The 9,820-nt window shown below is 48.1% G+C and overlaps 1 pseudogene; it reads right to left on the reverse strand.

Moving 5' to 3' along the window:
- Positions 1–2,934: 2,934 nt before the first annotated feature.
- LOC112159801 lies at positions 2,935–5,352 on the reverse strand (annotated as a pseudogene).
- Positions 5,353–9,820: the final 4,468 nt, after the last annotated feature.

The raw sequence follows: 9,820 nt of genomic DNA on the forward strand, positions 1-9,820 counted from the left end.
CTGTCCACCTTTGTCATGGAAGAAATCACATATCAATATGTGGTTGGAGTCAACTGGACCCCAAAGAGAGCGGAAGGGTTAAAAGCCGTCTGATTGTAGCTCCAGGCTTTCTTTGCTAGGATCTCAGACGTTGGGGTTAACATCCCTCCTCTAGCTGGTGCTCGGCAACTACGGTGCCCCCAATTCTTACAACTAGGCTGTAAGGTCAACACCAGAGAAGTGCCTAGATGATTTTTGTTTCCTCACCTGGGATCATTTTAAATGCATTTTTGTCTAGACTCCACCCTTTTGGACTTTGGGTTAAAGGTTCTTAGCAAGATAACCTGCATTTTTTTTTTTCGTCAGAATGAAAAGAAAATTCAGTTGTGCTCATTTTATTTGTTCAATTAATCAAAATTCAGTCCAGCAAAAATAAATCTCTCATAAGTGGACATTTCGATATGCATGAAAACATTTTTGATAGATCTTAATGAATTAGTACAATGACATTTGAGGAAAAATGTGTTTTAATTATTATAAATGGTCAATGTAACAGCAGGCATCCCTCCAGTGATAGATGCTTCCAAGTCCACGGAGGTCCACAGCGCTGTGTTTAGGGTTCTACAGCAGAAAGATATGTCATAAAAAAAGAGAAAGCCTGTTGCTATCCTCAACACAATGCACCACAGCAAGATGGTGGATAAAAAAAATCCAAATGGAAAAAAAAACATGAAGGGATTTTCTTCTACCACCAGACCAAAGGAGGTGCAGGTACTGTGGATCAAATACACCTGCAAGCACCAGACGCAGAGATGGTCCATGGTGCTGGTATACGACATGATTTATGTTGCCAGTTTGAATGGGTATCTATTTTTCAGGGCTCAGAAACCTGAATTGTACACAGGTATCACCAATGCATGGGGATGCTTCCTCAGGAAACTCTCCAAGGATCTTGTGACTCTTTTCAGAAGAAGTTGACTGGGAGACAACCCAAACATATACTGTACCAGCCTACACCCCTGGAGCAAATGAAAGGTGTGATACAAACTGCAATTCACCCACAGTAGATAAGCACACAAGCAAACAGAAGAGAAACAGATGTCAGATGTGCCCAAGAAAAAAAAAAAAAAATCGCAATATTACTAATTGCTGTTGGAAACACTTTATAAAAATATTCCTTAACAAGCTTTATTAATACATTATTAAACATTATGAATATGTTTATAAAGTGTTAGTAAGACATTTATTGACACAGAAAACGAAATGTTAAGACTATAACTTCTGTTCCCTGAAGGAGAGGAACGAGGTACAACACATGTACTATGGGAAACCACGCCCATAGTACATGTGTTGTACCGAGTGAATCGACTGAAAGGGAATGAAATGTTATGACTATAACTTCTGTTCCCTGAAGGAGAGGAACGAGGTACAACACATGTACTAAGGGCGTGGTTCCCCATAGTACATGTGTTGTACCGAGTGAATCGACTGAAAGGGAACCAGATAAGGTTTATTAACATACTTGGTAAGACTCATTGACATCTAAAGGGAGACCATGGTCTTCACAGGCCAAATCAATGAACTGCTTACAAGCTTAAGAAATGTATTAACTGTCTTTGGCAACATTATATTAGTGTTTTGCAGCAACTCATCTAAAGTGTTACCAAAAATTCCACTTTTTTTTCATTTCCTGAGAAGGATAAAAGCACTTGTGAAAAAATATTGATCAGACATTTCATAATTCATGCATATACATTCCTTATGTTTATTGCAAAAATGCTTTGATTCAAATTTTTTTTTTTTATCAGATTTTTTCTTAATCAGAAGAACATGCATCACAGCCTACTTACACAATACACACACATGGTAGCAACAATATGTCAAAGAAAATTGAAAAAATATTAACAGAAAGAAAATGAATTCACCAATTAGGATGTTTCAAAATAAAATACCTAAGAAATGTAAAAAAAAAAAGCTTCCTACAACTTGTTTTCCTTAGCAAACAATTTGCAGAAAAGTTGTCCATAGAAAACGAAATGTTATGACTATAACTTCTGTTCCGTGAAGGAGAGGAACGAGGTACAACACATGTACTATGGGACATATATACACGCCCTGCGAGCAGCTACCAAACTACAACACCTTTAGAACTTATTAGGTCCAGATGTTGCAAGGAGGACATTGTGAGCCACCGTAGGGGCTGTCACGTCCAAACGATAAAATCGTATAAAGGTATGAGGCGATGACCAGCTAGCCGCAGCACAGATGTCACTCACACGGGATCCCCGAAACAGAGCCCAGGAAGTGGCCACGCTCCTGGTCGAGTGGGCTCTCACACTTTGAGGCAAAGGCAGACCTCTGCTGTCGTAAGCTAGACGGATAGCTTCAACAATCCAATGTGAAAGCCTCTGCTTGGATAAAACCTTGCCTCTGGCAGGATTCGCGAAGCACACAAACAATTGGTCCGACAAGCGCGTTGTTTGAGTGCGGTCAATGTATGTGCGTAATGCACGCACAGGACACAACAAATGCATCCGCCTCTGGTCCTCAGATGCAAACGGAGGAGGGTGGAAGCTCAAAAGTTCAATCACCATAGAGTTGTACTCTAATGGGATTATTTTCGGTAAATATGCAGGATTTGGGTGCAAAGTGACTCTGGACCCATCTGCTGAAAACTGTGTGCACGAAGGGTGCACAGAAAGCGCATGTAGGTCACCGACGCGCTTCGCAGAGGTGAGAGCCAAGAGCAAAGCTGTTTTATATGAAAGAAATTTCATATCAACTTCCTCGAGTGGCTCAAACGGGGGACCACTAAGGGTTTCCAACACCAAAGGTAGATCCCAAGGTGGCACACCAGGCTTGATAGGGGGCCTTAGTCTGCGTACCCCTTTCAGGAACTGCACAGTCAGAGGATGGGAACCAGGGGAAATCCCATCAAAACCGACGTGACAAGCTGAAACTGCAGCCAAATAGACCTTAATTGTGGAAAAGGAGAGACCCTTATCCAGCAGGTCCTGGAGGAAAGTCAGGATGTCCACTACAGAACACTGAAAAGGGATGATGTTTCGCCCCTGACACCAGTGTTCAAAGGCTTTCCATTTATAGGTATAAAGACCCTGAGTGGAAGATGCTCTTGCACTCTGTATGGTTGCAACCACTGCAGGAGGGAGCCCTTTAGCGATCAGGTTGGACCTTTCAACAGGTAAGCATGCAGTCGCCAAAGTTCTGGGCGTGGGTGAAATATTTCCCCACCTGCTTGGGAGAGGAGATCCTTGCGAACTGGAAGCCGAAATGGGCATGCCGCCAACAGGCTGATCACCTCTGCAGGGTTTCGCTGGCCACTTGGGGGCTATCGGGAGACAGGCCCTGCCTGCGCACCCGTTCTGTCACTGGTAGTATCATTTCCACTGGGGGAAACGCATACAGTGGCAGAGGAGGCCAAGGGTGAGCCAAAGCATCTGTCCCCAGAGGGGCGTTCAGGTCCTTCATGGAAAAGAACAGTGGGCAGTGGGTGTTCTCTTTGCTGGCAAACAGATCCACTGCTGCTTTCCCAAAGTGGTCCCATATAAGAGACACTACATCTGGGTGAAGCCTCCATTCTCTCACAAGAGGGCCTTCCCTGGAGAGCAGGTCCGCCCCCAGATTCAGACTAACAGGGATGTGAGCTGCTCTTAGCGACAGGACATGTGCGCTGCTCCACACCAACAGAGAGCGGGTAATCTTTAACAGAGGAAGGGAACGGATCCCTCCTTGTCTGTTTATGTAGGAGACCACTGTGGTGTTGTCTGTTCTGATCAGAACGTGATGACCGCTCAGAACGTGACAGAAGTGCTGTAGAGCAAGAAAAGCGTCTAGCAGCTCCAGCTGATTGATGTGGAGTCTGGACTGGTGGGAGTCCAGTTTACCCTCACTGTCATGTGATCGCACAGAGCCCCCCATCCCTTCAGGGAGGCGTCCGTCGACACCACTTTGCGGAAAGACACCTGTCCTATCGGTGAACCCTGACGAAGCAGGCTGGGTTCCCTCCAAGGTCGGAGTGCAAGCATGCACCGTGCGTCTATCAGTATTTTCCTGCTGCGGTGACGTAACACGTTCAGTCGGTGAGAACGAACCCAGCGCTGAAAGGGTCGCATCTCAAGTGATGTGGGATGCTTCCTCAGGAACTACAGCGATCATAGAGGCCATCATGCCCATCAGCTGTAAAATTTTCTGGAACCGTAGTTTGCGTCCCAACTGAAAATGCGCGAGGCAGCGGTGGAATGCGGCCACTCTGCGCTCCGACAGGCGTGCTAGTCCTGACGCGGAACAAATTTCCAGCCCCAAGAAAGAAATCTGCTGGCTGGGGTGTAACACACTTTTTTGGACATTCACAGAGAAACCCAGGGACTGAATGTGGGACAGAACCAAAGGCAGGTGCGTCGCTGCCTGCTCTCTGGAGCTTGCTATCAAAACCCAGTTGTCTAGATAAGTCAGAATGCGAACGCCTTTTTCTCTGAGAGGAGTGAGCGCCGTCTCTACACATTTCGTGAAGGTGCGAGGGGCAAGTGACAGACCGAATGGCAGCACGAGGTACTCGTAAGCTGTGCCTTCGAAAGCAAACCTCAGAAATTGTCTGTGGTCTCGATGTATGGCAACGTGGAAATAAGCGTCCGTGAGATCGATCAGAGCGAACCAATCTTCTGGACTGATCGCATTCAAAAGCTGTTTCAACGTCAGCATTTTGAATTTGAAGGAGCGAAGGTACGTGTTCAAAACCCGCAGGTCCAAGATCGGACGGAGCCCGCCGTCTTTCTTCGGGACAACAAAGTAGCGGCTGTACCAACCTTTGTTCATTTCCGAAGTTGGGACCACCCGAATCGCGCCTTTCCTCAACAGTGAACATATTTCCTCCCTCAGGACGGGTGCTGATAACTCTCCCACTGTTGTGTTTACAACTGAGCGAAAGTGTGGGGGTCTGACCCGGAACTGTAGCCGGTAACCCATAGCAACCGTTTTCTCGACCCAAGGGGAGGGGGTGGATGCGCGCCACAGGGGTAGGCATAGCGCCAGGCGCCCGACTCGCTGCACTGGCAGAGAGGAGCTGGCGCCCTCTAGCGTGCTGGCGGGGCACGGCGCTACGCAGCCTCCGTCAAGATTGACAGGGGGCGCCGTCACTGTTGATTGACACGAGTTTTTTTTAACACAAAATGCCTTTATTGGAACATTTGTGGCACAAACAGAATGCAGACATGTCATGTGTGCGGGGAGATTGTTGTGCTTGGGAGACTGTGTTATGGGAACGTAGCGCCGTTTGGGGCTGGGCCCTGAAAATGTCGAGCAGCGAATTTTTCGCGGCAAATGAGGAGCTGTCTTGTCTCCCGTCTGACAGCTCATGACCTCCGGACCAGCTAGGAGGACTGTGGCTTCTTCCTTCGCGGCGTGGGGTCCTTCTGTGAGCTCACCGGGGGTCCTTTATTCCAGGACGGGAGCCGGACCCTCCGCTGGGGAGGAGGAGGGTTGACCGTCGGTCCCTGAACCGGGTTTTGGGTTCTTTGGTGCGGCGGCTGCGCAGATGGTTTCCGACCGCTGGCGGTAGCCTTGGATCTCCCATCGCGTCGGGGAATGATGTAACGCAGTGCTTCAGTCTGCTTCTTCCGCACATCAAATTTGGCTTGAATCGCGTCAAGCGATTGGCCAAACAGGCCCTGCGCAGACACCAGTTCATCCAGGTAGGCCACCCTTTCTTTTTCGGGAACGTCGGACAGAGTTAGCCACAAGTGCCGCTGTGCAACGACTGTGAAGGCCATTCCTCTGCCGACGGAAAGTGCAACGCCGCGGGACATCCGGAGAATGTAGTCCGTGGCGATTCTGACTTTGTTCAGAAGTGGGGTTAGTGGGCTGCCAGCAGGCAACTGTGCGCCGAGCTCCGCCAGGCACATCGCTTGATATGTTTGGAGCATCGTCACTGAGCTCAGAGTTCGCGCTGCACATCCCTGCGCTCGGTAAATTTTCTCCAGCTGACCGGCGGAAAATCTACAGTGTTTGGACGGCAGTGTAGCGGGTCCAATCATGCCGTGGTTTTGAGATGGCGCGAGATAGGCTGCCAACGACGGTTCGCTCATGGGTGGAGGGTGGACCAGGCCAGCAGACTCGGCTCCCTCCAGGTCGGAATACTGTCCGAAGCCGGGCACAGTCACGCGCGTGGACAGGGGTTTACTCCATGAGGACGTAAGCTCGGATACGAAGTCCGGGTACATGGGCAAACGGTTCTTCACCGTCATAGGTTCGGGTGGGAGGAAAAACCCAGCGAATCGAGATCGTTTCTGAGCGGGAGGGGAGGAAGGCCACTCCACCTCCAGTTTTCCCGCCGCGCGGCGGTACAGAGACATAAACGACGCGTCATCCTGTGAAGCTGGCACAGCAGTGGCAGCGTGGTCGCTCGACGGCAAATCTTCCTGGTCCTCGTCAGAGGAACCGGGCAAGTCGAGGCCCACGTCCAGAATGTCGTCATCCTCGTAGGGTGCACTGAGCTGGGACAGCGGCTGCTCGTGATCCACGTGCTGCACCTGTTCATCAGCTAGCTCATCCATTAGCTCCATGTGGTCCGCCCAGCTAGTAGCGGGGACTTCGGCCTGGAGCTCGTCGTCGGACCCGGACGAAACCTGGTCCTTCATTTCCGACAACAGGGGGTCCTGTTGCACCACAAACGTTTTTCCCAGTGCCTTTTCCACAAATTTTACGCGCCTTTCCAAAGTCGAGCGTCGTAAAACGTTACACGACTCGAAGGCGTGGGGCTCCGTCAATGCTCTCCGAGCGTGGACAATCCCCAGACAGATGGGACAGGCTTCATGCTGGTCTTTATCGTGCAAAGAGAAGCCGCACTCCTGAGGACAGGGGCGGACGGAAGACTTCTGCTTCGCTTTCTTTGACCGCGCGCTCATGACGAGACGCTCGAGCGAACAGCACAGTTACTCAGGTTAGCGCTCCGCAGGCAGACAGTGTGGCCGGAGGGGCGACAGTGACTGACACCAACAGGAACAGTTAAGCTAACACCGAGGCGGCTGTGGAGGGTCGGTAGCACTAGCTAGCAGCAGCGTAGCAGGCTTTGACCGGGAGAGGTGTTCTTAGCGAGGTGAAGAGCATAAGAACTGAGGTGAGACGTCAACGACAGGGCTTATAAGCAGAGGGCGGGTCCGCCCACCTGTCATTGGACGTCATCTGCCTAAAGGCGTGAATAGAGGTGTCTTCAGCCAGGCACGCGAGGGCGTGGTTTCCCATAGTACATGTGCTGTACCGAGTGAATCGACTGAAAGGGAACAAGTTATTATTACAATATTTCCTGAAGCATCACTTTGCACATCCGCACCTTTATGCACAGATACTCTTAGACATACTATGTTGAATTTCTCCAATTTATCTTTTTTATATTTTTGATTTTGTAATAAAAATCAAAAGGCAAAAGTTATTTTATTTGGGATTAGGTCCTTTTAAAAGAAAACGTCCTGCTTGCTAATGATTTAACTTAGGTAAACATTCCTTCTGTGCCTTTCCAGAAACACAAGGCAAATGACAATATTATTACTCCTTGACCTCCTAAGTTAGCATTCTTACATGTTAGGTCTTTATGGCAGGAAAAAAAATATAATTCATTATTTTATTACTTAGTAAAACCTTGATTTTACATTTTTTGTTTAAACCTGGTTAGGTTAAAATAACAGTGACGCTCTTCTCACTGAGTAAACCCCTCCCAACTATGGCGTTATCCGTGAGAAAAGAACAAGCAGAAAGAGCGCTGGGGTTGCAGATGTGTTCTAGTGAACTGTTTCAGTGTAAGAAGCTATCTTTTGGAAGATTTCCATGTTTTGAATACATAGCCCTAAAGCTGAAGGCCTCATTCAAAACCAAATTTATAAATATCTACCGGCCCCCCAGATACTGTGCAGAATTTAACCATGAGTTTAGTAAACTGATGTCTATGATCTGTATTGATTTTGACTGTATAATTGTTTTTGGTGATTTTAACATCCATGTTGACAACCCTCATGACAATAAAAAAACTAATTACCTGAATAACACTGGACAATTTTGGGTTGACTCAACAGAGCCCACACACAACAGAGGAAATATTCTTGATTTATTGATTTCCAAAGGTCTGAACATCTCTGACGCCGGGGTCATACTGGATGCAGAAGTGGCGCGGAGCGGAGTGCGCTTCCATTCGGCGCCCATGTTAACCTATGGCGTTGGTCACACCAGGAGCGGAGCGCCGCGGAGGGTCCGCGCAGTGCAGCGCAACGTTTCGGCGTCTGGCCTATTTCTTCCGCGAGACGCGAGCGCTACACGTCAATACTGGCAGGAAGCCGCATCAAAATACATAAGAAAATCCGGTTTATTTTCAAAATAGAACCAATTTTTCACAATAAAATGCCGCTATTGACAAATGTGATCACGTTTTTGTATCTAAACAGACTGTAGAGATGAAAATATGCATACAATCAAAACACACAGACACGAGTGCGCGAGAGCCCCCACCTCGCACACCACAGATCTCCTGAGCGGGTGTGCTGGGCTGCAGGGTTCTGAGAGGAAAAAAAAGCAGGGCAGACGGGGCCCCCAGTGGGGGCACACTGGAGCGGGGCATGGGGCTGTGTTTGAACGAGAGAGAAGCAGAGGAGCGGTTCTTCTTGGAAGAAACATCAGGTAATATTTTTAGTTTATTAATTTACCGACGGAAGCACATGGGAGCGCGTGCGTGCACCCAGACACACAACAAAACGGACAGACACGCACACGCGCACACAAACAGATCAATGAAGTGGGCCGACTGCGGAGTTGGGGGGCGGGGTCTGTGTCAACAGGGGCCGAGACCATCCCCTTTTAGCAGAAAGGGTGATGTCTTGGTTATTGACTTATTACCCATGATGGCAAAAAAAGGCAATAGCTCTAGCAGAAGCGCCTGTCGACCGTCGCGGGACAAATTTGCGTCTGGTGTGACCTATAGAGCGCCGCAAAGCGGCGCACACTCCGCTCCGCGCCGCTTCACGGCGCTCTCGCGTCCGGTGTGACCCCGGCGTAAGGCTACTGTATGTGATTTAGGTCTGTCTGATCACTGCTGTGTTTTCAGTGAGAGCACATTTCCAGTAATGTGTTTTGAAAGAGGAGATCTCAAAATAGTATATAACTGAAAATACTGGTGAGATGTTCAACCAGATTTTCTCTCTAACACCTCCCCTCTCAGGGAATTCAGTCAATGATCATGCTTCATAGGTTAACTGGTGACTCAAAATTGCCCATAGGTATGAATGTGAGAGTGAATGTGTGTGTAATTGTGGCCCTGCAACAGACCTGTCCAGGGTGAACCCCGCCTTCGCCCATCAGTAGCTGGGTTAGGCTCCAGCCCCCCCGCGACCCCGAAAGGGGCAAAGCGGTCAAGGAAATGAATGAATGAATAAATGAACTTGTCCATAGCTTTAATGGCAATATGTCATATATCATGGATAGTATTGTTCCCATTAAGGCAAAGGTGATCTCTGGTAGGAAAACTCTCCATGGAGAAATTCCATTCTCGTAAAGAATGGAAAAAGAGAATGTCGGAAATCTGAATGCAGATGGAGAAAGACTAAACTGCAGGATTATGATTATATCTATAAAGAGAAACTTCACTTTTATAATTTACAACTGAGAAATGCAAGGAAATTATATTTTTCTGACATCATTACCAAAAACTTTCATAATGCTCAGGCTTTATTTGCGACAGTCGACAGATTGACAAAACCCTCTGTGTCAGTAGCACCAGAACTTTAGTCCACCAAAGCCTGTGATGACTTTGCCATTTTTTTTAGCAACAAAATCAAAAACATTA

Source organism: Oryzias melastigma, linkage group LG7 (genome assembly GCF_002922805.2).
Source record: "Oryzias melastigma strain HK-1 linkage group LG7, ASM292280v2, whole genome shotgun sequence".
Lineage (NCBI taxonomy): Eukaryota > Metazoa > Chordata > Actinopteri > Beloniformes > Adrianichthyidae > Oryzias > Oryzias melastigma.